The following is a 24,575-nucleotide window of genomic DNA, read 5'->3' on the forward strand; positions in this document are numbered from 1 at the left end:
TACAAAATTATACCACATCAGCCAAATGCAATTTTTTTCATTTGTGCGATACCAAATACAATAATTAATTACCAACATGTTATGAGAGTTAGATTTATTTTTATTGATTCTTGTTTAGTCTAGTAAAATAAATAATTGTGTAAAATGTCAGCTTGATCCGAGATTGTGTGTGGAAGAAATAACGTGTACAAACTTTTTACCTGACAGACAAACACGGTGAGTTGGTATAACAAATACAAGATTGACGCCGTTTCAACTTTTTGTGTGTGTGTCAAAGAACATAGACATTATCAAATAACATTCACTTCTACGCGCGCAACTAATGGCAGTCAATTTGTGAGAATCCATAGCTAAAGAGCGGTCAGAGTGAATGAGTGAGTGTCATTATCCTAGCATGTAAGCTGTATGCTATAAGATATAGCTTTTACGCGCACGAGATGGTCTGTTAAATGTTTGTGTAGGTAGGCATTGTAAATGTATGTGTTAAGTGTGTGTGTGTTTGTGTGTGTGAGAGTGTGTGTGTTTGTGTGTGAGAGAGTGTGTGTGTGTGTGTGTGAGAGAGAGAGAGAGAGAGAGAGAGATTATAAATGATCAATCATGTCCAGTGATGAGAATTTGTCAGGTGTGGTGATAGGACCATGCAACCTGTGGTCTACTTTGCTCCGGTAATATTAAATTACTTGTCGGATTGCATAATTAGAATGTCTAGTGATTCGTAACGAGCTGGTGTACAGGTTGAAACCAATCAAACCAGTAGATGTAGGATTAAATGATTTCTGGACTGTCTACTTTGGTAAGTTATTTCTAATCCTCTTCCATCTGGCCCTGGACTGTTTGTCGTAAAGGTCATGTGACTGTTCGCGTAACCAAATGCAGATACTCTTTCCGGTAGCAGCTAGCTGCTCTGAACAGAATATCATAACATTGTCTTGTCAGTTCTCCCACGCTGTCCAGCCATCTTTTCTTTCGACAACCCTTTCTTTGTGTTGCATTATACTGTACCTTGAAGGATGACATTTGGCATTGAGTCATGGGTTGAAAACGCAACAAGCGCTTTCTATAAATATGTAAAACAAATATTAGGATAGCAATGAATTAGCCGTCTGCCGTACAGGGTGTTGGTTATGTTGTGCTGTAGTGGAAGTAGGGTCTGCCTAAGGTGGATTAGGGAGGGGCATTCAAAGAGGATATGGTTTACGGTTTTAAAGTAGTGGGCGCAGTGTCTGCAAAGGGGGAGTTGTGTGGAGTTTTTTTTGTTCAGATGGTAATTTAATAGTGGTGTGTGTCCTGTTCTTAGTTGGAAGATTGTAGAGCGTGCCTTTAAAAAAGGGAAGTAATTGAGGAGTACTGTTGGGGTCATTAGTAACATTAGAGACAGTTGGCCAATAAAATATTAATTGTTAGCATCAGGATAGTCACAGAGACTTATGTATATGATCTATATGAATATAAACATCGCTTTTAGGTTGGACACATGAGGTCAGAAGCTGCGCCGTCTGCTACTAAAACCAGAAGGTACAAACAGCAATCATACACTGGCAGCATAGTAAAATTAGTACTAAACAATTAAATGGAAAGTACTCAAATACACAACTTTCACGGAGTTATTGTACTTTATGAATGAAATTCCAAATTGTCAAGAAGAATAAGACTAAGATAGCTTTTACATTGATTGAATCTAAAGATTTAGATTGATGACCTTTGAATTCATTAAAAAAATTCTGACTATCAACGGTGCTAAATGTAACTTATTAGTAATTTGCAAATGAGTCACAAATTCGGCTGCGTGGACATATAGAGCTTGTCTTTCTCTGGACGTGTATACACGCTTGATAATTGAATATATATTTTCAATAGACTTTTATGTAAAGTACAATGCAGGTTTAAAAACAAACAAGATATGTAACTTTAATAAACAAATTATTTTATTTTTATTTTCTGTAGGGCATTTGATAGGGTCTTCTGTTTCTTTGGCCAACGGTTAACGAGCAGGGTGTCATGTGTCCAAGCACAGCGACCAACAACCTTTACTTTCCATAACTAAAGTCAGGCCCCCATTAGAGTTGGGTAGAAGTAGGGACGCCTTAAAAATCACGAAGTTCAAAATCCCACTCTTCATCAGGACCCCACGTTCGGAAGTCAAGAGCCTAACCACTCAGCCACCGCGCCCCCCCCCTAATTATATTATTTACTGATGACCAAACTGTATTTTGAATCCACAGGGGTTCGGTTCCATTGGATTTTTTTCGGGGCGGCTGCTCGTGGTTTGCATGTCTGAAAATTATAGCACTCAGGCTAAAAAAAATCACCATCACTGGACAATTATTTTATTTTATAAAGTGGTTTTCATACAAAACTGTAAGATATGATTATAACAAAAAAATAACTTACTTATTGTGCTTGAGGCTTCGTTGACACCGGAAGTTTGTTAAGGTGTTGGCATGGATACCATCGTCTGATAGACTGATGACGTATACTGCAAAACGGAAGTTGTCATACAATTAGCGGAAATGCTTCCGGAGGTCGGGGTAACATTTGTTAGTTCTGATGTGTGTATGGTATCTGATGATGTTGATAGTGATGGCAGTGTTGATGTGTGTGCTGCAGTGGTTGAAAAGTCTACAAAAGAAATGGAAAAAGACGTTGCTTCTGTAGATGACACAAACGATGTTGAAAGTGTTGATAAACTAGCTTGCACTATTGCTACCGTTGATGAAGTAGTAGCTGAGGCAGCATAGGTCGTTGATGGTTCTAGTGTTGATGCTAGATTTATTAGCTTTGCTGTTGATAGGTCTAGTGGTGGTGACAGTGATGTGGTTAATTTTAAAGCTGATGCGGCGGATGAATCTAGTATCAAGTTAACGGATGCATCTAATGTAGAACTGTCGTCTGTTGCTTTGAAAGTAGTCCTTGTCTTTGAGCTGAGCTACAACATAGATGATGGAGTAGGACTGTCTGGTATTGTGTAGTGATCTTTAAAAGAACTACTGGTAGCTTCAGGACTAAATGAAGACAAATAGTCTAAAATAATTGTCAATCCAAGAGAAGGTAACTTTGCCAAAGTTGATGATGTAGTTGTCTACCCATCACCAGAGGAAGTAGTTGATGACGACACGCTGTCTTGAACTGAAGAGTATGGATCACGTGATAGCTTAGCATCAGATACAATCTGTTAAGTTAATATAATCAACAACAGATACAAATGCAGATCTGGCATTGGATTTACAATTCATAGAAATATTTATATTACAAAATCAGAAATAAGCAAATTTATGGTTGGGTATATTAGCATACAAGTTAATTGATGGTCTATGGATAATATATATGTTGTTTTGTTCATAGATTGAATGTTTGAGAGCAGATAAAAATGCTGATATGTTGGTTGAAGAAATCAAATGGTAAGCGCTATACCATTGAAGGAATGGTAAGGTCTATACAATTGAAGACATGGTAATTGCTATAAGATTGAAGGCATATACAATTGAAGACATAGTTATCACTAATACAATATGTGTAGCTATAGAGGTTAGTGGTCCATGCTAAGATAGCACGCCTCATTCATTGAACCGGCCGGTGGGATTTTCAAATAAACAGGCGTTGGAATGTTCAGATACACAACTGGATGGTTGGTCAGTTATACAGGTGGATGGTTGGTCAGTTATACAGGTGGATGGTTGGTCAGTTATACAGGTGGATGGTTGGTCAGTTATACAGGTGGATGGTTGGTCAGTTATACAGGTGGATGGCTGTTCAGTTATACAGGTGGATGGCTGTTCAGTTATACAGGTGGATGGTTGGTCAGTTATACAGGTGGATGGTTGGTCAGTTATACAGGTGGATGGTTGTTCAGTTATACAGGTGGGTGGTTGTTCAGTTATACAGGTGGATGGTTGGTCAGTAAAACAGGTGGATGGTTGGTCAGTTATACAGGTGGGTGGTTGTTCAGTTATACAGGTGGGTGGTTGTTCAGTTATACAGGTGGATGGTTGGTCAGTTATACAGGTGGATGGCTGTTCAGTTATACAGGTGGGTGGTTGTTCTTACATGCAGGTCCGGTCCTAACAATTGCGGGGCCCTATGCGAAACTGATTGCGCGGGGCCTAGTCTGGGTGGGAATAAGGATAATAAGTGAAAATTAAGATTTTGTATTAGAAAAAAAATTCGACTTTGAATTGTATTCATTCTTTTCTAAGAACAAAATTGCGATCAAATTAATTTTACTTTACGAACCTAGCAACCTATGGAATATTTATATGCCAGTAACTATAAAAGTAAATAAAGAATTGTAACTTCCAATTAAGGTGAAAATTCCCCCGACTATTACATTTTATTACATGAAAGCTGACAATGCCTTTTTTTTCTTTTACCGCGCGAAGGATTGGCGTTGTCCGCAATGAATGACACCCATAATTGACAATTTTGGCTTTTTTTCAGGAGATTTTTTATGCGTTTTCAGGTGATTTTAATAATTCAGGAGATTTCTATGACTTTTTCGTATAGATTCTGCCATTGGATAATTACATCTAGAATTAGCGCGGGGCCTATGAAAGCGCGGGGCCCACTGCGACGGCATAGGTTGCAGTGGCCTACGACCGGCCCTGATTAGCCCACCTTACTTTTTAATGATGCATCGACATCTACAGTTCTAATTGCTCTATTTTGTCCTTGTTTCTCTAGATACATTCTTAGTTTTTACGTGGGTTTTGATGTTTCGAAAAATTCTTTTAAAATATTCCGCGTTGTTTCAAGAGTTAAGGGATCTCTATGAATTATAAAATAAAACCAGTTGTCGTTCCTTGTTAAGAGTAGTTTCCCTTTAATCTAATGTTTCATAGAAATAGAAATGAAAAAAAGAGAGAGAAAAAGGAGGAACGATTGTTATGAGCAGGAGGGGATGAAAGAGGAGGATGGTGACAGGGGCGACAAGGGAGGGAAAGAAAGAAGGCTAAGAGAAAGTAGGGTAGAATAAGAGACGTTCTCAGTATTATTTGAAACTGTTGGTTAGTGCTTCCCAAACGCTTTCTTTAACGGTACACTTCGCACATTCCGAGTATTTAGCGGAACACTTCGCACATTCCGAGTATTTAGCGGAACACTTCGCACATTCCGAGTATTTAGCGGAAAACTTCGCACATTCCGAGTAGTTAGCGGAACACATCGCACATTCCGAGTATTTAGCGGAACACTTCGCACATTCCGAGTAGTTAGCGGAACACTTCGCACATTCCGAGTATTTAGCGGAACACTTCGCACATTCCGAGTAGTTAGCGGAACACTTCTCACATTCCCAGTATTTAGCGGAACACTTCTCACATTCCCAGTATTTAGCGGAACACTTCTCACATTCCCAGTATTTAGCGGAACACTTCTCACATTCCCAGTATTTAGCGGAACACTTCTCACATTCCCAGTATTTAGCGGAACACTTCGCACATTACGAGTATTTAGCTGAACACTTCTCACATTCCCAGTATTTAGCGGAACACTTCTCACATTCCCAGTATTTAGCGGAACACTTCTCACATTCCCAGTATTTAGCGGAACACTTCGCACATTCCCAGTATTTAGCGGAACACTTCTCACATTCCCAGTATTTATCGGAACACTTCTCACATTCCCAGTATTTAGCGGAACACTTCGCACATTACGAGTATTTAGCGGAACACTTCGCACATTCCCAGTATTTAGCGGAACACTTCTCACATTCCCAGTATTTAGCGGAACACTTCGCACATTACGAGTATTTAGCGGAACACTTCTCACATTCCCAGTATTTAGCGGAACACTTTGCACATTACGAGTATTTATCGGAACACTTCTCACATTCCCAGTATTTAGCGGAACACTTCTCACATTCCCAGTATTTAGCGGAACACTTCTCACATTCCCAGTATTTATCGGAACACTTCTCACATTCCCAGTATTTAGCGGAACACTTCTCACATTCCCAGTATTTAGCGGAACACTTTGCACATTACGAGTATTTAGCGGAACACTTCTCACATTCCCAGTATTTAGCGGAACACTTTGCACATTACGAGTATTTATCGGAACACTTCTCACATTCCCAGTATTTAGCGGAACACTTCGCACATTCCCAGTATTTATCGGAACACTTCTCACATTCCCAGTATTTAGCGGAACACTTCTCACATTCCCAGTATTTAGCGGAACACTTCTCACATTCCCAGTATTTATCGGAACACTTCTCACATTCCCAGTATTTAGCGGAACACTTCTCACATTCCCAGTATTTATCGGAACACTTCTCACATTCCCAGTATTTAGCGGAACACTTCTCACATTCCCAGTATTTAGCGGAACACTTTGCACATTACGAGTATTTAGCGGAACACTTCTCACATTCCCAGTATTTAGCGGAACACTTCTCACATTCCCAGTATTTAGCGGAACACTTCTCACATTCCCAGTATTTAGCGGAACACTTTGCACATTACGAGTATTTAGCGGAACACTTCTCACATTCCCAGTATTTAGCGGAACACTTCTCACATTCCCAGTATTTAGCGGAACACTTCTCACATTCCCAGTATTTATCGGAACACTTCTCACATTCCCAGTATTTATCGGAACACTTCTCACATTCCCAGTATTTAGCGGAACACTTCTCACATTCCCAGTATTTAGCGGAACACTTCTCACATTCCCAGTATTTAGCGGAACACTTCTCACATCCCCAGTATTTAGCGGAACACTTCTCACATTCCCAGTATTTAGCGGAACACTTTGCTTATTTTTTAGAGAGACTACTTCGCGTGGTGGCCTACTAGTTAATTCTAATAGTTCGTGGACACACCTATTCAGGGCTCGGGGAACACTAAGGTTCCGTGGAACACAATTTGGGAAACACTGTTGTATGTCATAGTTTGAATTCTTTTAATTAACAGTATTTTTTAAAATACGAAATGGCATCAATGATTGGTCAATAAGACGGTGGCCATTGTCACAGTCTTAGTTGACATTGCATGATCTAAAGTTCACGTCATGTTAAGAGTTTAAAAGACACGTGGAATTCCTGATGTAGAAAACAGGAAGTAGAATGAATTAAGTTAGACTTAGAGGTCAGTCAGTCAAGTCAAGCAGACAAGTGAAGTCAAGTGTTATTCTTTGGACCGAGTGGTCAAGTATATTTTGGTCCGGGACGGACAGTAGCGACTTAGAAAAGTCTGTAGTAATTTTCAGTTAGAAAGTAACTTGTGGGCAGTTGTTGCCAGTGGTCTTTTGAGACATGTATTAGTTGATCTATATTTCTACAGTGCTACCCGCTGAGATGCGGACGTGATTTGTAACTAACATATATTGGATACTTTTGATACCGCTGTTATGCGGATAGGATTGTTTATTATTTCTTGACTTGTAGCACTAACAAGGAGTGCAGTATCATTATTATTGTGTTGTAAATAAACTTCATGTTTGTCTGCTGAAACGGACTTAGGTCAGTTTATACTATTTGTCTTGTCACGTGTCAAGAGTACCTCAGGAAGCAAGAACTCAATATTACACGACATTCGCATTCTGCAACCATACACCATTCAACCTGTCATTTACAGCCATAAGCGTGATCGTCCTAGAAACATTTCGAGAACAGAGGTCACTCTAGAGACCACTTCGTAGGCTATTATATGTCCACTCTAAAGACCATTGTATAGCTCACACTACGGCTACTCTACATGCCACTCTAAAGGCCACAATATGGACCCTCTGGTGACAGCTTTTTAGACGAATTTATAACCACTTTAAAGATCATTCTAGAGACTACTCTATATGCCACTCTAGGGCTCAATGTTTGTTCTACATATTGTATGGAATGTCCAATTTAATAGGCAAATATTTGGGTAGTTGTTTCTTGTGTTGAAATTCTACAGGTTTGAGAACCTCTGAACAAATTACTGAGCTTAAAAAAAAAAGTTATGTTTGTGACCTATTTCTAGTTTACACCAAGAGAGAGAGAGAGAGAGAGAGAGAGAGGAATAGAGAGAGAGAGAGAAAGAGCGAGAGAGAGAGAGAGGAGTTAAGTATTATACTCAGCTTTCTTGCCCTTACCACGAAATCAAATTATTTGAGGATTTGACAAATTGGACAACCGACTTGGGTTTTTTTATGAATCGTGGCTCTTGGTTTTTCTTGATTTTTTTTTTCTTGGTTGATTTTTGAGTTCACGTGGTACACTGTACATTTTATTTTCAACAGTGACTTTTTTTTTAATTATTTCCTTCGATTTCGCCTACGCCCCGCCTCCAAAACAATTTGTTCTTCCTTCTTTGGATATGTCCTCCTGCTTCTTGGTTTGTTTGTTGTTTGTTTGTGTTTAGTTTTGTTTTGGAAATTGTTAAAAAGCAAATCAATCTGACCGAAACAAAAATTTAATTATTTATTTTTATTCTACGATGTAGCCAACTCTGGCCATACATGCCATATTTTATGGCGGTGTGTAAGTGACTTTATGTGTGTGTGTTTGTGTGTGTGTGCGTGTATGTGAGTGTGTGTGTGTGTGTCTGCGTGTGCGCGTGTGTGAGTGTGTGTGTGAGTGAGTGTGTGTGTGTTTTATGCATCACATTATATGTCGGCTTAAGATTTTCCTACTAAATCTTTGTAGAGACATATGGCTCCTATTACATTCCACAATAACTGGCATAATGGCGTTTTACGAGCCGATTCCCTGCAAAGCTTTTTAACTAAGGGAAGACCATAGACTTACATATATTATGTCTACACGTGGAGATCTTTCAACATAACAAAAAGTGTCGTGAATTTGTTTTTTAAAGTTGAAACAAGGCGTTGTTTTGTAAAGTAGTTCTAAGAAGTCAAGTAGCCTATGTAAGATATAGATCTAGATCTAGTCATTGAACATCGAAAAAAAAGAGCACTCTCGTCTCATAATTATTATTTTGCAATTTTTAGATACATAATCCAAAAAGATCTAGGTCATCAGTCTATTTAGATGTACATAAGATGACTAAAATCAATAGACGTTAATTATTTCGATCTAGGATAGTCAAATTACTATCTTAATGGAAAACTAACAGGAAATGGCTTTATTTCATGAATTTGCGTAAATGTATTGTTCTGTGATTAATACATAATAATCTAAATACATATAGGTCTGTGAGCTGATCAATCGATGATAAGAATTTGTTTCCGATTTCCAGTCTAGATATGTGGGGAAGATGTTAACTATTGAAGACCAGTTAATTAACACATAAACTTTTTATACAAAAATAAAAATTTCTACTAGAGCTACTTGTCAGATGCTAAATTGATCTCTAAACAATTGTTAAAAAGACTAGCCTAGAAAGCAGGAACTGCCTTAGGCATAGGTAAACTAGCAGCCACCTAGGGCCTCCGATTGATTGGGGCCTCAAACAAGACTTTAAAAAAAAGACATTCCGAAACTTGGATAAAATCTCAAACGAAGAACTCTATGACTAGTCTACTAGCCTAGCTCGAACGCTACGGGAATTGAGCTATAGAGGGACTTCTTATGGTCCGATAGTTACGATGGGCAGGGCACGTGTCCCGTATGGAAGACGAACGTAGGCCAAAAGCAGTTCGACGTAACAGAGGTGCCTCACGTAAACGGTAAACGAGTTCAAGACCAGCTTAGGCGACAACCTGCTTTAACTGACATAGAAGAGAGACAACTGGTGGTCACTTACTAAGGCCGCGGGATACACACTTGAGACCAAAAGAAAATCCGCTGCAGACGTAGACGGCGAAATAAAAATCTAAATCAACTACCGGCAGACATTGGTTATGCCTGCGCTACAGGTGGCAGAATATGTAGGTCGCATACTGCATTCCTCATTAATCTTAGGACTCGAAGACAAGCCTTATTATTATTATTATTTGTTGATTTATATATATATATGCACGCTAACAAAAATTTCTATCCTTTTATTTTTCGATTTCATTTTTGAAAACCTAATTCATTTCGCCTAGAGCCTCCAATAACCTAAGGCCGGCCCTATAAAACGGTAAAATTTTCATGAACTTTTTTGTAGTTTTCAGTTCGCGTCATCGCAACTACCAACGTAAGAGTCCATTTGAATTATTATTTAATACTTATCTTATAACATTTCCGCTAGAAATCTACATGCAACATTTACGAAAGATGTTGAGACGTCGGCCACACTTTGGCGAAATTTTAAACAAAACATATTAGCGGTATATGCAAAACTGCTTTGAATCGAAGAACTGTAGTCAAACACAGAGGTGTAACAACCATGGCGTGAAGGGGTTCGTGAGGCCGGGCCCAGACTGACACCGGGAAGAAAAAAGTTAGAAAAAAAAAACCCAGCTTATAAAAAGAATTCTACTTGATGAAGCTAATGGTGGTTTCTATGATTCTTTCATTCATTGGTTCGTCAGCTCGCACAAATCAAAATGTCAGATGGAAGAGTCCAAAGGACCTCCTCTATGCCGAACTTGCGATGGGAGTCGGATCCCAACGGACGCCCAAGACAGAGATGTCTGCAAGCGAGATCGATGAAAGTATGTAGTAAGAAATAGCACAAATATCGGTCACCATGGAGACAGACTGTGCGTGCTGGTACAAAACCTCGCCGAGAGCAAAAGGAATGAAACGACCTTAGACAGGAGAATGAGAAACAAAGCTGCCTTATCAGCGAGCCCTAGATCAGGTGCATTCAAACTTCGCCGCTCAAGAATTGACTTCTTTAGTCACAACAGGTTCTTCCCGGAATCAAGGAGCAAAAAACTTAACCAGTGATTTATCAGGGGCGCATCCATTGTTTTAAGAGAAGGATGGAGCCATTATATATTTCTTGGGCAGCTACAGTATTGCAAGGAGTCTTCCCCAGACTGAACCAAAACATGAACTCTACTCAAGGCAGTGAACAAAATGTTCATATACGTCTATTTGTTTCTTCAACTTCTTAGTAAAAAGTAACATTAGAAACGAGTGCGGGAATTCCCGATTGAGTCTTGTGACGTAATGCGTCCAAAAATAATTATCGCAATCATGTCATTGCTACGAAGACTTATCCAAATTTAAATGATTATTTATTTCTAAAACAAATATATACGAAGTTCAAACAAATGTTTTCATTGAAGTGATTTATTTTTCAAAGATAATACATATACTGTCAAATTTCTGGAAAAATCGCTGGAGCCGATTTTGACATACAATAAATGTTTAATTTTTCCCTTAGTTCCTACCATGAAGAGAGTCAAAGCAGTAGAAGGAATCGGAAAAAAAAGACATAAAAATAAATTTTGATTACAAAACGTCAACAAGTTACATTCATTTCTTTTACTTATAAAGCCTAAAATTGTGGATAGTTATAATCAGCAATTCACAAATTTATTGAATTATTAATTTTGGAATGTCTCTGTAAAGACATATGTATTATAAATAATGCTATGAATAAAGTGGATAACTTGTTGCGGTATCTAAACCTTTATTAACTAGATTTACATGTTTCTATACATTTGATTACAAAATGAAATCAAAGGGCAAAATAGCTTAAGTAAGGGGCTGAACCCCAAACCAGTGGCGAACTGGGTGTCACATTCGGCTTAGGCATTTCTACTCAATTCGCTCACAAATTGTTTGCCATATGATGGGTATCCAATTATACCTTTCTTCAAAATCATTGTGTAAGGTTACATAATGTATCGAAAGTAATTTTGTTATATGCATAATTTATTGAATGATTTTGAAACCATCTAATTAGCTCTATTACTAAATGAATAAAGTAAAACACTTGGGATGGGGAATCTCTCAATATAAATAAATTCCTATTAACATATACATGTACATGAAGATCTTTCATCAACGAACAAATTGTGTATGATTTACTTTCACTCCTCGCCATTTACTCAGGCATATGGACTTTAATTTTCAAATAGGGCCTGCAACTCTTCATCCTCCATTTTTTGGCATTTTACGTCTCGAGAGACGATCTTTTCCCTTGGCAACTTCCGTATAGCAGAGCGCTCATCACACATGTCAAGACTTTGGTATTATTAGTTCTTTTCTGCAACCGTGACATGGGGCCCATTGCTTTGGCTATCCTGTTGTTAATTTATTTTTCCTAGATAACAAAATTGGTCAACAATTTCTAGTGGCAGGCCATTAATGGATACGTGAGGTGCAATATGTGTGTTCTGAACTAGTATTTTAGTCTTGTTTTGAGTAATATTTAAGCCGAACTTCTGGCCAATATCAGATAATTTGTCAACCAGGGACTGAAGCTGAGTAACAGAATCAGCCACAATAGCTGCATCATCGGCATAGAGGAGTTCCCTGACTTCTTCCTTACTTTGGCTTTTGCCCGCAACCTTGATACATGAAAGAGTTTTCCAGAGGATCTTGTATGGAAACATACACCTTCATGTCGCTGTAAGTAGTAGGCAGGAGAAGAATATGCCAGACAGAGTAGGTGCGAGCACACATCCCTGCTTGACACCACTGCTTACCTCAAAAGGTGCTGATTGGTCTCCATTGAATTTGATAGAACATTTCGTTTCCTCATGAAAGCACTCAATAGACTACAGTAGTTTGGGAGGGCAACCTATTTTCCTCAGGAGTTTGAAAAGGCCACTTCTGCTGACCATGTCAAAAGCTTTAGTCAGATCAACAAAAAACGATGCAAAGGGGTCTGCCTCTCTCTCTCTTTCTCTCTCTCAGCCTTCATTATTTAATACATAATTTAATAGATCGCAAGGTCTGAAATAGGAACTGTACTTTACTGACGAGGTCATATAGTGACTGCTTTCTCAATAACTTGAAAACCTAGTTGGACTGTCCGCATCTTATTATGCACATATGGAGGGGGCTCGAGGTTCGACACCCGAATCGAGCAGAGTTGTGTTTACTGAGCGCCTAAAGGCAGCTCGGAAAACCTTCTCCACAACTGGTCCACAAATGGGATTGGACCATAGCGCTCTGAGCATGCTATAAGCATGAAAGTAGCGCTATATAAAAGCTATAATTATTATTATTATTATCTTGAGCTGACTACACACATATCATATATGAAGTTCAGTTGTTTGAAGGTAATTTAATATCCTTACGTTAAGTAAAACAAACGCGATCAAGTTTGTTTCATATTTTAGCAAAGCCTCTTTGTATTTCAACCTAAGTCTATATCTTTGTTCTCTAACTGTGTTGAGCCTGTTCATTCATAAATGCTGTTATCAAAACGTCAGTGAATCTCTAGTTCTTGCGAGAAAACGTTTCTAATTTTACTACATTTTTTGCATAGGATTCCAGCAATAGTTGCATTTTTATCTGACTTATTTTCTGCTTTTACTTTTTCGATTCTTTTGCATTTTGCTGCCAATCAACACATTTTTATCACTGTTTAACCCTTACCAGTCTTTAATATGTTTTTGAGGAGTTGGCAGCCAGGTCTGAATTAAATTCTAGCTGATTCTTAGTATTTTACAAAAAAGTGGAAAATTCAAATAATACAGAAATCCTGTACGTTTTATTATGTAATATTTTATTTCTAACAATGAAAAATGTTGCAAACATGATGTCTGAATGTTTATTTTTTTTTAATTTATTTGTGTATGTTACTTTTTGAAGCACTTACAATCCAGTGTGATGTAACTGACAAACATTGTTTCACTGTAGAAAATTGTCTTACCAACACTGCCAGGTGTTTTTTCTGTTACTGCAAACACTGCAGTCTTTAATAATTGTGATTCGTGAAGGACTTCGTAGCGAGGCCAACTCGAGATCATGTGACAACCCCACAAAACAAATAAGAATTCGTATGTGACTGGACATGTCATCTACAGAACTTGGAACGTTGTTATTTGTCCCTTTAGAGATTCATCCGAATAGATTCACACTGACGTCTATCTCTATAAAAAAAATATAGGCCTTAAGTTTCTTGTTTATCGTCTAGTGTGTATAAGGAATGGACTTCCATTAGAAGCACTATTCACAGATGTAGAGCAATGTCGACAACGCTTTAGATTAAGTATTTGACTTTAAAGTGTAAAAGAAGTTTTTTTTAAGTCACGACTTTCAAAGTTTCGCTTTATGAAGAATAAATCCTTACAAAATGTACTGGCTTTCATGGGTACCGGCCAACCGGGCATTGCCCAAATGCCCATGTAGCCATTCCGCCCCTGCCTCAAGCCACACCCCTACACGGGTATCCGGATATAAGTTTGTTTACTTGGAGAAGAATTTCGGTTAAGGGGCTGGACTACAATCCACACAAGTGCCGAGTTTGCTTACTTGGAGATAAATCTCTTATGGGAGGCTGGTCTTTAAAACATACATAGACGGATGTCACTTTGCTACACAAACCATCAGTGTGACTGTACATATGTACAAACGTTTTAAAAGTGGTGGGTTTATAAATCCAATTAGTGTTTTAAAATTGATAAAAACAAATTCAACAAATCATCAACGGACTATCCAAGTCAAAATGTACAGACCTAATTGCTTTTTTTTTTTTTAAATTTTCTCCTTGATAAGTAGCTCGAAACCGGAAGGAATGCGATATCGACATTCACAGCTGGGAAGCACTAGCTCTCGATCGCTCCTCATGGCGTGAAGATGCGAGTCTCGGAGTCTCGTGATTTGAAGCAAGGAGAGTGGCCAGGGCAAAAGAGCGCCGAACCAACAAAAAGTTGAGAGAAGAAGCAGGCCTATCTGCAACTGACCTAACCCACCCATGCCACATATGCGGCCGGCTATTTAAAGCGAGGAATGGACTTAACAGCCATCATTGAGTCCATAGGAAATGATAAATGTGCTCATCTTCGACCACGAAGGAGGAGTTATATATATATACATATATATTTCTATGTGATGTTCTAGGACAATGGGGGGGGGGCACCTTGCCTCGGGCAAAAGTTTTGATCACTACGCCTCTGCCTTAGGCTTATTTCAAGGAAATGTTATTGAGTGCCTGTTTGTTTCTTCCACTCTTGACTGAATAGAAAGAAACGTTTGAGCCCTGGCCGGCAGCCAGTCTAGGAGATGGGAACCTACAGCCATTAGTGTGGTAGCAGCCATCTCAGACTTCTGTGCCAGGGCGGACCGCATTAAGTGTAAAGAGTGCTACTGGTCTGTGTGAGCCAATTTTCACTTTAAAAGTACCCTACGCAGGATGGAGGCAATAATGTCTTTTATATAACTAGCCCACAAAATGACTACAAACTGTCAAATCTCTAAGAAAATCGTGAATCAAACCAGAAATGAGGAATTGTAGTAATGGATAAAATACAGATTAACATTTTGCTTACCATCTTAGAATTACAGAAATTTAATTTTATATAGCCTACAAAATGAAATTTTTATATAATGACAGATATGTATTTATATTATCACTTAATTTTGAAAAGTCTTTACAAGGACTTCTATCTTATAACATCTCCGTTTTACTTTGTCATGTTGAATTAATATTAATTTAGTGCATCTCAAATTTCTGTTATGTCTCAGTGCGTCGTCTAATTCAGGGGTGCACAAATTATGGATCGCGGGCCACATGCGGCCCGCCGAGGTGTTTTATGCGGCCCGCCGACACCTACAGAAATCAGGTTTGCCCACAGTATAAAGATAGAAAAATGCAAATATTATAAATAACATTTATATAAATTATTGAAACTGTCTCATTTTAAGTAAACGAAGACTAATGATTATTGGCTATACATCGATACACACAATTGAAGACACAATGTCTGAATGTTGGGTAGGCTTGGAACAAGATGGCAAGTGTAACAACTGATGGAGCGCAATCGTTTACTGAGAACCATAAACTCGAAACAGGAAAGCTTGCACAAAGCTGCGTGTAATTACACTAATGAGCAATTAAAGTCAATAAAATACATAAAAGAGTAATAGGGCTAGGAGTGTTATTCTCGGGTAGTCTGATTTTGAATAAATAATCGAATATATCCGCTATCTTAGCATAGTCAAGGCAAGTGAGAAAAATATAAAATCTCAAGGAAGAAAGTGATTTGTTCCTTGAAGGACATTGACTGTGACCTTGTTACCAATATTTCTAACGAAGAGTGGAAGACAAATTTCATGTTCTATTTTACTTATAATTGCTGTTGCAATTGATTGTTAGCATATGAAATGTAAATACATGTTAAATCTTTTCAAACAAGGCTTTACCATTTCTACAGGCAAGCAAAAAAAAAAAATAGTTTTTGTCATTTTCCTTTGCTGAAAGGTGAAACTATTATTAATGAAATGATTAAAAGTACAACACTTATAAAGATTCCCTTATTGTGCAATTTATAAAAGCAAATTTTAAGACGCCAAGTACCAGTTTTCAATACCATCAGCTCACCATTTAGTTCAGAAGCCGATCCAAAGGACATAACTCCAAGCAAAGAGAAGTTCCAGTCAGTACTAACACGGGAGACCCATGGGTGCCAGAAGCTGTATTTCCACACTTAAAAAAGCCTTGCTGCTGTTCACACTATTTTGGTACACATATATCTGTTCTTCTTCTTCGTTCTCATTTTGCATGTTGGAGGGTTCAGATCAGTAATAAGATACGAACTTCGAAGTGGTTTCCAGTCTTGTTCGGGTCTCTTGATTTAAAAACATGGTCAGCATTCTCTGGTTATGCTCCAGAAGGGAAGTTTTCGCTCGTCCCGACATCTAACTTCCGGAACATATGTTGTCTCATTCAGTGAGCAAGCATCTTTTTTGTGGAAACTAAACAAGTATAATCACTTGTCAATGTTGACTGACTATAATTTGACAGCAGTCACACACAGATGTAACAACTAGTAAGATAGTTTCACAGTTAAGAAACATTATGCACGAGTGTAAGAAGTAGAATACTGCACAATAAGTACAACTGTATTTTTGTGAAGATATTGTGATATAAAAAGACAATAGCAATTTAAAAAAAAATGTAAAATTGATTGGTTTCCAAAACTGCTAGCTCTTGTTGTAATTCAACGTGGAGTGTGAAAAAAAAAGGAAAGAAACGTGAATATAATACAGTGTACATATGAATTAAAAGACATTCTACACAACAAGCTTATATATATATATATATATATATATATATATATATATATATATATATATATATATATATATATATATATATATATATATATATATATATATATATATATGCGGCCCGCCATTCCCGAACTTTTTTTAATGCGGCCCTCGATACAAAAATGTTGCCCACCCCTGGTCTAATTAATTGTTCAACTTCCAAGTGGCAAAGTCAGAAATATAGTTTTATCTATTTCTAAATTATTTGATGCTCCTCATAGAGAAAGCGAGGCCAGACTGATTTGAAACAGAATTTTTTTTTTTAACTTTAAACAATCGCAACTTTCAAACTGACCAATCTACTGAGTACACTGTCTGCCGCAAAGTAGATATTAGCGAGTATGGGTTGATCATGTTTACACTTATCTTTTGATAAACCCTAGTTGTGTAAGAGCAATACAATTTTGTGAATAAACTCGGTCCCAATGTTTCTAGGAAAAGAACACACAAGACTGACAATATATAAGACAGAAAATTCATAAGACCAGACAATGCATTTGACAGACAATAAAAAACAGACAGTTGATAAGACAAACAATATAAAAGACAGACAATACAAAAGACAGACAATACAAACACAGACAAACATATGACAGACAATATAAATGACTGACAATACAAAAGACAGAAAATTAATTTATTTAGCTTTATAATTTGCGTTACATAAAAACAGCATGCATCTATCTTCTATATATATAATTCTCGCTCAAGAGTTTGGACGAGCAAGAAGTAAAAGAAAGATCACTCTCTTATTTCTGCGGATAGTTACCCCACGAAAAAACAAGAAAGGGGAGGGGGAGAACAAGTGAGTATTTACCGCTCACTGGTCGTGCGGCTTGAGGGCTTAAACTGTCGCTTGGATTTATCAAACCCTGCCCTCTCCCATTCCCCTTCGGCCTGCGGGAGGTTTGGACTAGGAACATCCGAAACATGTAAAACATTTTACAAACAAACATTTTACAAACACTAAATAGCAGCGCCGGACTTAACCATTGTGACCAAGATGTCCTGGAAAGAGAACAAGTAATCTACTATGTATATTCACCTGTCACTAAATAGCAGGGCCGGATTTAACCATTGTGGGACTCTATGCGAAACGGATTTCGCGGGGCCAAGTTTGGGTAGGGAAACGGATAATAAGTGAAATTTAAGAGTTTGTATTAGAAAATAAATTCGTCTATGCATTTTATTCATTCTTTACTACGTACAAAACTACTTTACGAGCCTTGCGTGTAGCGAAGTCAATCAGTATATCATAAAAAGTTTATTTCCTACATAGATCACGCATAATAGTAAGAATTACCAAATGTTTCAATCTATCTTTGAGAATTGTTGACCTCAATTATTTCTTCATTATTTTGAGACGCTAGAAACTTCTTTCACCAGATTACACAGTTTCGGGTATTGCATAATGCCGTTTTTACCTATCACGCGTAGGATTGAATGACACCCCAAAATGACTCACTCTTTTTTTTTTGTCGGACGGACTAGGGTTACCCTACGTAATTGTAGAGGCGAAAAAAAAAAGAGGGGGGGGGAGAACAAGTAGTATTCACCCGTCACTAAACAGCAGAGCCGGACGTAACCTTTGTGACCAAGAAGTCATGGAAAGAGAACAAGTAATCTACTCTGTATTCACCCGTCACTAAAAAGCAGGGCCGGACTTAACCAATGCGAAACGGATTTGGCGGGGCCCCGTTTGACTAGAGATACGGATAATAAGTGAAATTTAATATATTTAATATACATTTATATATTTAATATATAGAACCATAAAAAATACACAAGACACAGATATTTTACAAAGAGAATTAGATGAATTACAGAAATGAGAATCAATATGGAGCATGTCTTTTCACCCTGAAAAATGTCAGCTGTTAAGAGTAACAAAAAAAAAAACTAAAACAAATTAATTCCACTTATCTTATTCGTGGCAAACCAGTAACACAGACTAAAAACGCAAATTACCTAGGTGTTATAATAAATGAAAAACTGTCATGGAATCCAAATATTGATGAAACTATTACAAAATTAAACAAAGCATTAGGGTTTATTAAAAGAAATTTCTATAAATCAAATAAGAATATAAAACTAAAATGTTATTTAACCTTGGTTAAACCAATAATAGAATATGCATCCTCCGCTTGGGACCCCTCAACTCAAGAAAACATTAAGAAACTGGAACAGAAAAAAATTCAAAATAGAGCAGTGAGATTCATAACAAACGAATAGCCACATTTAACCAGAGTAACACCTTTAGTAAAATCACTAAATTTAGAAAGCCATCAGAAGAGAAGACTCAAAAGTAAAGTTGCAATTATACATAAAACACTGAACCATAATCTTCAAATACAAAATAAAAATTTAATAAAATTCTCTGAAAGACACAAAGATAAAGGCACATTCCTCATCCCATATGCTAGGACAAATTTGTACAAATACTCCTTCCAGAGTAACACCTTTAGTAAAATCACTAAATTTAGAAAGCCATCAGAAGAGAAGACTCAAAAGTAAAGTTGCAATTATACATAAAACACTGAACCATAATCTTCAAATACAAAATAAAAATTTAATAAAATTCTCTGAAAGACACAAAGATAAAGGCACATTCCTCATCCCATATGCTAGGACAAATTTGTACAAATACTCCTTCCAGAGTAACACCTTTAGTAAAATCACTAAATTTAGAAAGCCATCAGAAGAGAAGACTCAAAAGTAAAGTTGCAATTATACATAAAACACTGAACCATAATCTTCAAATACAAAATAAAAATTTAATAAAATTCTCTGAAAGACACAAAGATAAAGGCACATTCCTCATCCCATATGCTAGGACAAATTTGTACAAATACTCCTTCTTCCCTAGTGCTATTAGAGCATGGAATGGGTTGCCTGAGCTAGCCAGGAAAACCAGTGACTTGGCAGAATTTAAGTCATTGGTTAATATGCATGACTAAATGCATGACGCGTACGACGTAATCATTTTCTTTTTTGTAGTAACGTCTGTATTATATAAGATAAGATAAAAGTTTGTATTAGAAAATATATTCGTCTTTGCATTTTATTCACTCTTTACTACGCACAGAATTACTGCACTAGCCTTGAGTGTAGCGAAGCCATACAGTATATTATAAGAATTATGTTTCCTACATAGATCACGCTCAATAGCAAGAATTACCAAATATTTCAATCTATCTACGAGAATTGTTGACCTCAAGTAACTCTTCATCACTTTGAGGCGCGAAAAGCTTCTTTCACCTGATTCCACAATTACGGGATAATGCCGTTTTTTAATCGCGCGTAGGATTTGGCGTTTTCCATATTTAATGACACCCCAAAATGACAATTTTTGTCTATATATTTCTGGAGATTTGTATGAGTTTTCAAACGTTTTAAATAATTTCCGGATATTTCCAGGACTATTTCGTATATTTTGCAATTTCAGGAGATTTCCATGAACTCCTGGTAAATCATGAGGCCGTGGGAAATCTGTTATAAGTTTTAAAATGGTTTAATTTAATAATTTATACACCTAGCATTAGCTCGGGTCCTATGAAAGTGCGGGGCCCACTGCCCTTCAAAATAGCGACGTATGCTACGTCGCCGGTCGACTAGTTCTCCCATCATTCTATACCAAAGCTAACGTTTTCTGATTACCAACAAAAATGGTATTGAAGTTTAACCCTAACAGGGTAGAATGTACACATGTGAAAAACGACACAGAATGTCCGATCGTGGAAAATAATTAAGGTGACAAAGAGTTAATACATACTGTAATAGCAAACAAATAAATACCAAACAAAAATAATTATTTTATCTAGTAGTGTACATTGTCTACTTTGTTTATTTGACATACTATATTTTTATTATTATTATTATTATTACTATTGTCTAAAAAATCTAGAATTTAATAATTAACGGTGCCGACAATTGTAGAGTTACGTCATTTAACAGAGCTCGCACCTTAGTAATAAGCTTTACGTTAGTTTTATGTCACATTAAATATTTCGATATGTTGAGCATATATATGGGCGCACCTTAGTAATAAGCTTTACGTTAGTTTTATGTCACATTAAATATTTCGATATGTAGAGCATATATATGGGCGCACCTTAGTAATAAGCTTTACGATAGTTTTATGTCACATTAAATATTTCGATATGTAGAGCATATATATGGGCGCACCTTAGTAATAAGCTTTACGTTAGTTTTATGTCACATTAAATATTTCGATATGTAGAGCATATATATGGGCGCACCTTAGTAATAAGCTTTACGATAGTTTTATGTCACATTAAATATTTCGATATGTAGAGCATATATATGGGCGCACCTTAGTAATAAGCTTTACGATAGTTTTATGTCACATTAAATATTTCGATATGTTGAGCATATATATGGGCGCGGAGGCTGAGAGGTTAGGCTCTTGGCTTCCGAACCTGGGGTCCTGGGTTCGAATCTCGGGTAAGACTGGTAATTTGAAGTTTGAGATTTTTAGCCACATGACACCTTGCTCGATAACCGTTGTCCAAAGAAACATATGACCTTAACATTGTCTGGCCTATAGATCAGAATATCTGAAAGGGGAACTTGAAAGCAATATATATCTATATATAATGCAGGTAAATGTGGCTTTTGATTTGGCACTAGAGGAACCAGTCCTGTTTTTTCTATTAGGCTTTTCATTTCTTCCAAAGCTGAGCCCAATGATACTGCCCCTAGCGTTCTTGTCGCCGTCTCTCTCCACAGAAATCCTACTCGAATTTAAAAAAAAAATTATGATGGACAACAGAGGGGTAGTGACTGGGTGTTAAAGCGCTTGGCTTCATAAACGAGTGGTCCCGGGTTTAAATCTATGTGAGGAATGTGATTTTGAGTTTCGGGATTTTTAGAACGCTCCTGAGTCCAGCCAACTCTAATTTACCTGAATTAGTTAGCGAACCTTAAGACCCTTGTTAACGGTGAACCGTCGGCCATAGAAACAGATGACAGCTACATCATCTGTCCCGTAGATCGCAATGTCTGAAACGGGTACGTGACATAGACTTTGATCATCCCTCGCAGTTCGGCGCGCTGGGCGAAAAGCTGTCTCCACAAAGATCTGTTACTGGCAATGTCTCAAGCCTATTCCCACCTGTTGTACACTTCTCTGAGATCTTCCATAAATGTGTGGAGCCAAGATATAGGAGGACGTCACTGTTTGCTTTTTCCTCGTATAGGCTCCCATGTCATCGCAACTCTTGGAACTACACAAAATACGTAGACGACCACAGCAGTAGCTAAAAGTAATGAAAACAACGGTAGTTATGTTTATGTCCATTATTTATTTTTAAAACCACCATTCTATGGAAAGATATGCAGATTATTGTAACTAGAAAAACTTCCAAATCTTCGAATCACAATACTGACACTTCATACTATCATGATTCACAGACAGAAGCAAATAGGCCTACGGTCGTTAAATAAACTTCCACGTTACATCTGCAGTCACAACAGTCTTTCAGTACACTGTTACTGTCCACACACAAGTCTGCAGCCCTTCAGCTCCACTGACTTTTACAGGATGCGCTAAACTGGTTCTTAAATTTACCTTGTTGATGTTTTCGATAGATTTGGGTTGTTCCTATATCGATGTAAGCACATAAATAAACCAAGACTAGAGTGCGTTTCACCCGACAACAGTCTAAATCAAGTATTGTAATGAAAGCAATACATTCCAAGTTGACAATGAACTGTCTGTAGAGGAGACTTGTTGTTTTTTTCTAAGAGAAACTTGGGCAAAAAAAAAAGAAGGTGTTGCTTTGAGATGGTGGCCTAGAAAAAATATTTTCTTTCGTACTACAGCTCGTAAATACAGAAATGTTCTGAACCTTACGATGAGTCGATACGTCCGGGCAATTCTAGCAGATAGTTTAAGTCCAGCAGACTTCGTCTCAGACGATACCCAATATACTTATCAGCTTCTCGTTTCTCAAACTGCTGTTGCTATGGACGCCTTTAAGATTGTTTATCATTGGATAATGTGTACCATACACGTTGTTTTGGCGATTTCAAAGTCATTATTGTCGATATTTCGTTGGTGTCGCTGAGTCTTTTGTCTGTTCATAGGCCAGACAATCTTTAATCTTTGTCTTACAAGCAACGTGATTCTAGTCTTCTTTAACTCATTAAATTGTAAGTTTAGGTCTAGAATATCTGAAAATTTAAAAGCATATAAATCGTGCCTCTATTTGGTAATCTAAAGCTATTTTTAGTTTGCCTAGAATTTTAAAAAAAGCTAATTTTACGTATGGTTATGTCACAGGGCTACTCGACTAGTTCCGCTGCTACTCGACTAGTTCCGCTGCTACTCGACTAGTTCCGCTGCTACTCGACTAGTTCCGCTGCTACTCGACTAGTTCCGCTGCTACTCGACTAGTTCCGCTGCTACTCGACTAGTTCCGCTGCTACTCGACTAGTTCCGCTGCTATTGATATAGGCGTCTTGTCTTGATATTCGCCAACAATATTTATGAAGTAGTCATTATTTTAAAACTGATATGCAAATAGTTCAAACCAGAAACTAATGTGTCAAGTTGTGTCGTCCACAAGAAAGTGGGCGTAATAAATAGCTAAAACTGTACGGCAGTGGCGTGGCTAGGGATTAGGCAGCCCAGGGGACTTGGCTTTTTTAGGGGTCTTGCTTTTTGACATTCGACTTCCTGACATGATATAATGACGTAATTGTTACTGTCAAAAAGATAATTTTGGACTCTCATTTGAGGCCCTTAAGTGAGGGCCTGCGGGATTCTCAAATTTAAACTCCCCCTCTTCACCCTATCCACGCCACTGCTGTATGTTTATAATACATCTAGATTGAAATTATTTAAGTTATACGTTTGACTTGACTTTATATGTATAATCTTTGAATTTGATGATATATTCGCTCTATATGTAGACTAGCTATAGCTAGCTTTGTAGTAATCGTCTTTAGTCTATTGGACCGTTGCGGCACCACATAGGATCTGTTGACCGTCCTTCTCATATCCTCTCTGTCTTTAGCCTCAGCATCTCCCTCAATATCAAGCCCATACATTCCTTTATGTTGTCTTCTTATCGTTTTCGCTGTCTGCCTTTTTTTTCCTGGTACTGTCCCCTCAAGGAAGGTCTTTGTGAGCGCTGACGACCAAATAATACGGCCATGGATATTTAGTTAGCGTTTTTTGACAGTAGTTAGCAGGTCATCGTGGGGTCCAATCGCATTTTCTATGTGTGCGTTTGGATAGCACTAAAATGTGTCATTGCTCCCTTTTTTTATAAACATAGAAAAACAAAATTGCTCAACTTTAAATCAGTCACGTGTTAGACGTCATCACCTTGGTAAATGATGAGTTCTTCCTGGCTACCTGTAACCCTTCTGTCCTACTCCTGCTCTCACCCTCTCCCCCCCCCCTCAAGATATTTAAACACTTAAATATTTTTGTTAAGGTTTCTTTTTTTTTTGCTAGTTTAAATTTGTTTGAAATTCGGAAGTCAGTTTTTCAATCTTGGAAGGGAAA

At 37.5% G+C, this 24,575-nt stretch overlaps 1 protein-coding gene across 1 annotated transcript in view; it reads left to right on the top strand.

Annotated features, from left to right (window-relative positions):
- The first annotated feature begins 596 nt into the window (after positions 1-596).
- Positions 597-24,575, top strand: part of LOC106052007 (probable G-protein coupled receptor 139) — a 216,343-nt gene continuing 192,364 nt past the window's right edge. Inside the window, exon 1 of the mRNA XM_056045789.1 lies at positions 597-793. The gene's annotated coding sequence lies outside the window, so the exon portion shown is untranslated. The remainder of the gene's footprint in view (positions 794-24,575) is intronic.

Source organism: Biomphalaria glabrata, chromosome 11, assembly GCF_947242115.1.
Source record: "Biomphalaria glabrata chromosome 11, xgBioGlab47.1, whole genome shotgun sequence".
Lineage (NCBI taxonomy): Eukaryota > Metazoa > Mollusca > Gastropoda > Planorbidae > Biomphalaria > Biomphalaria glabrata.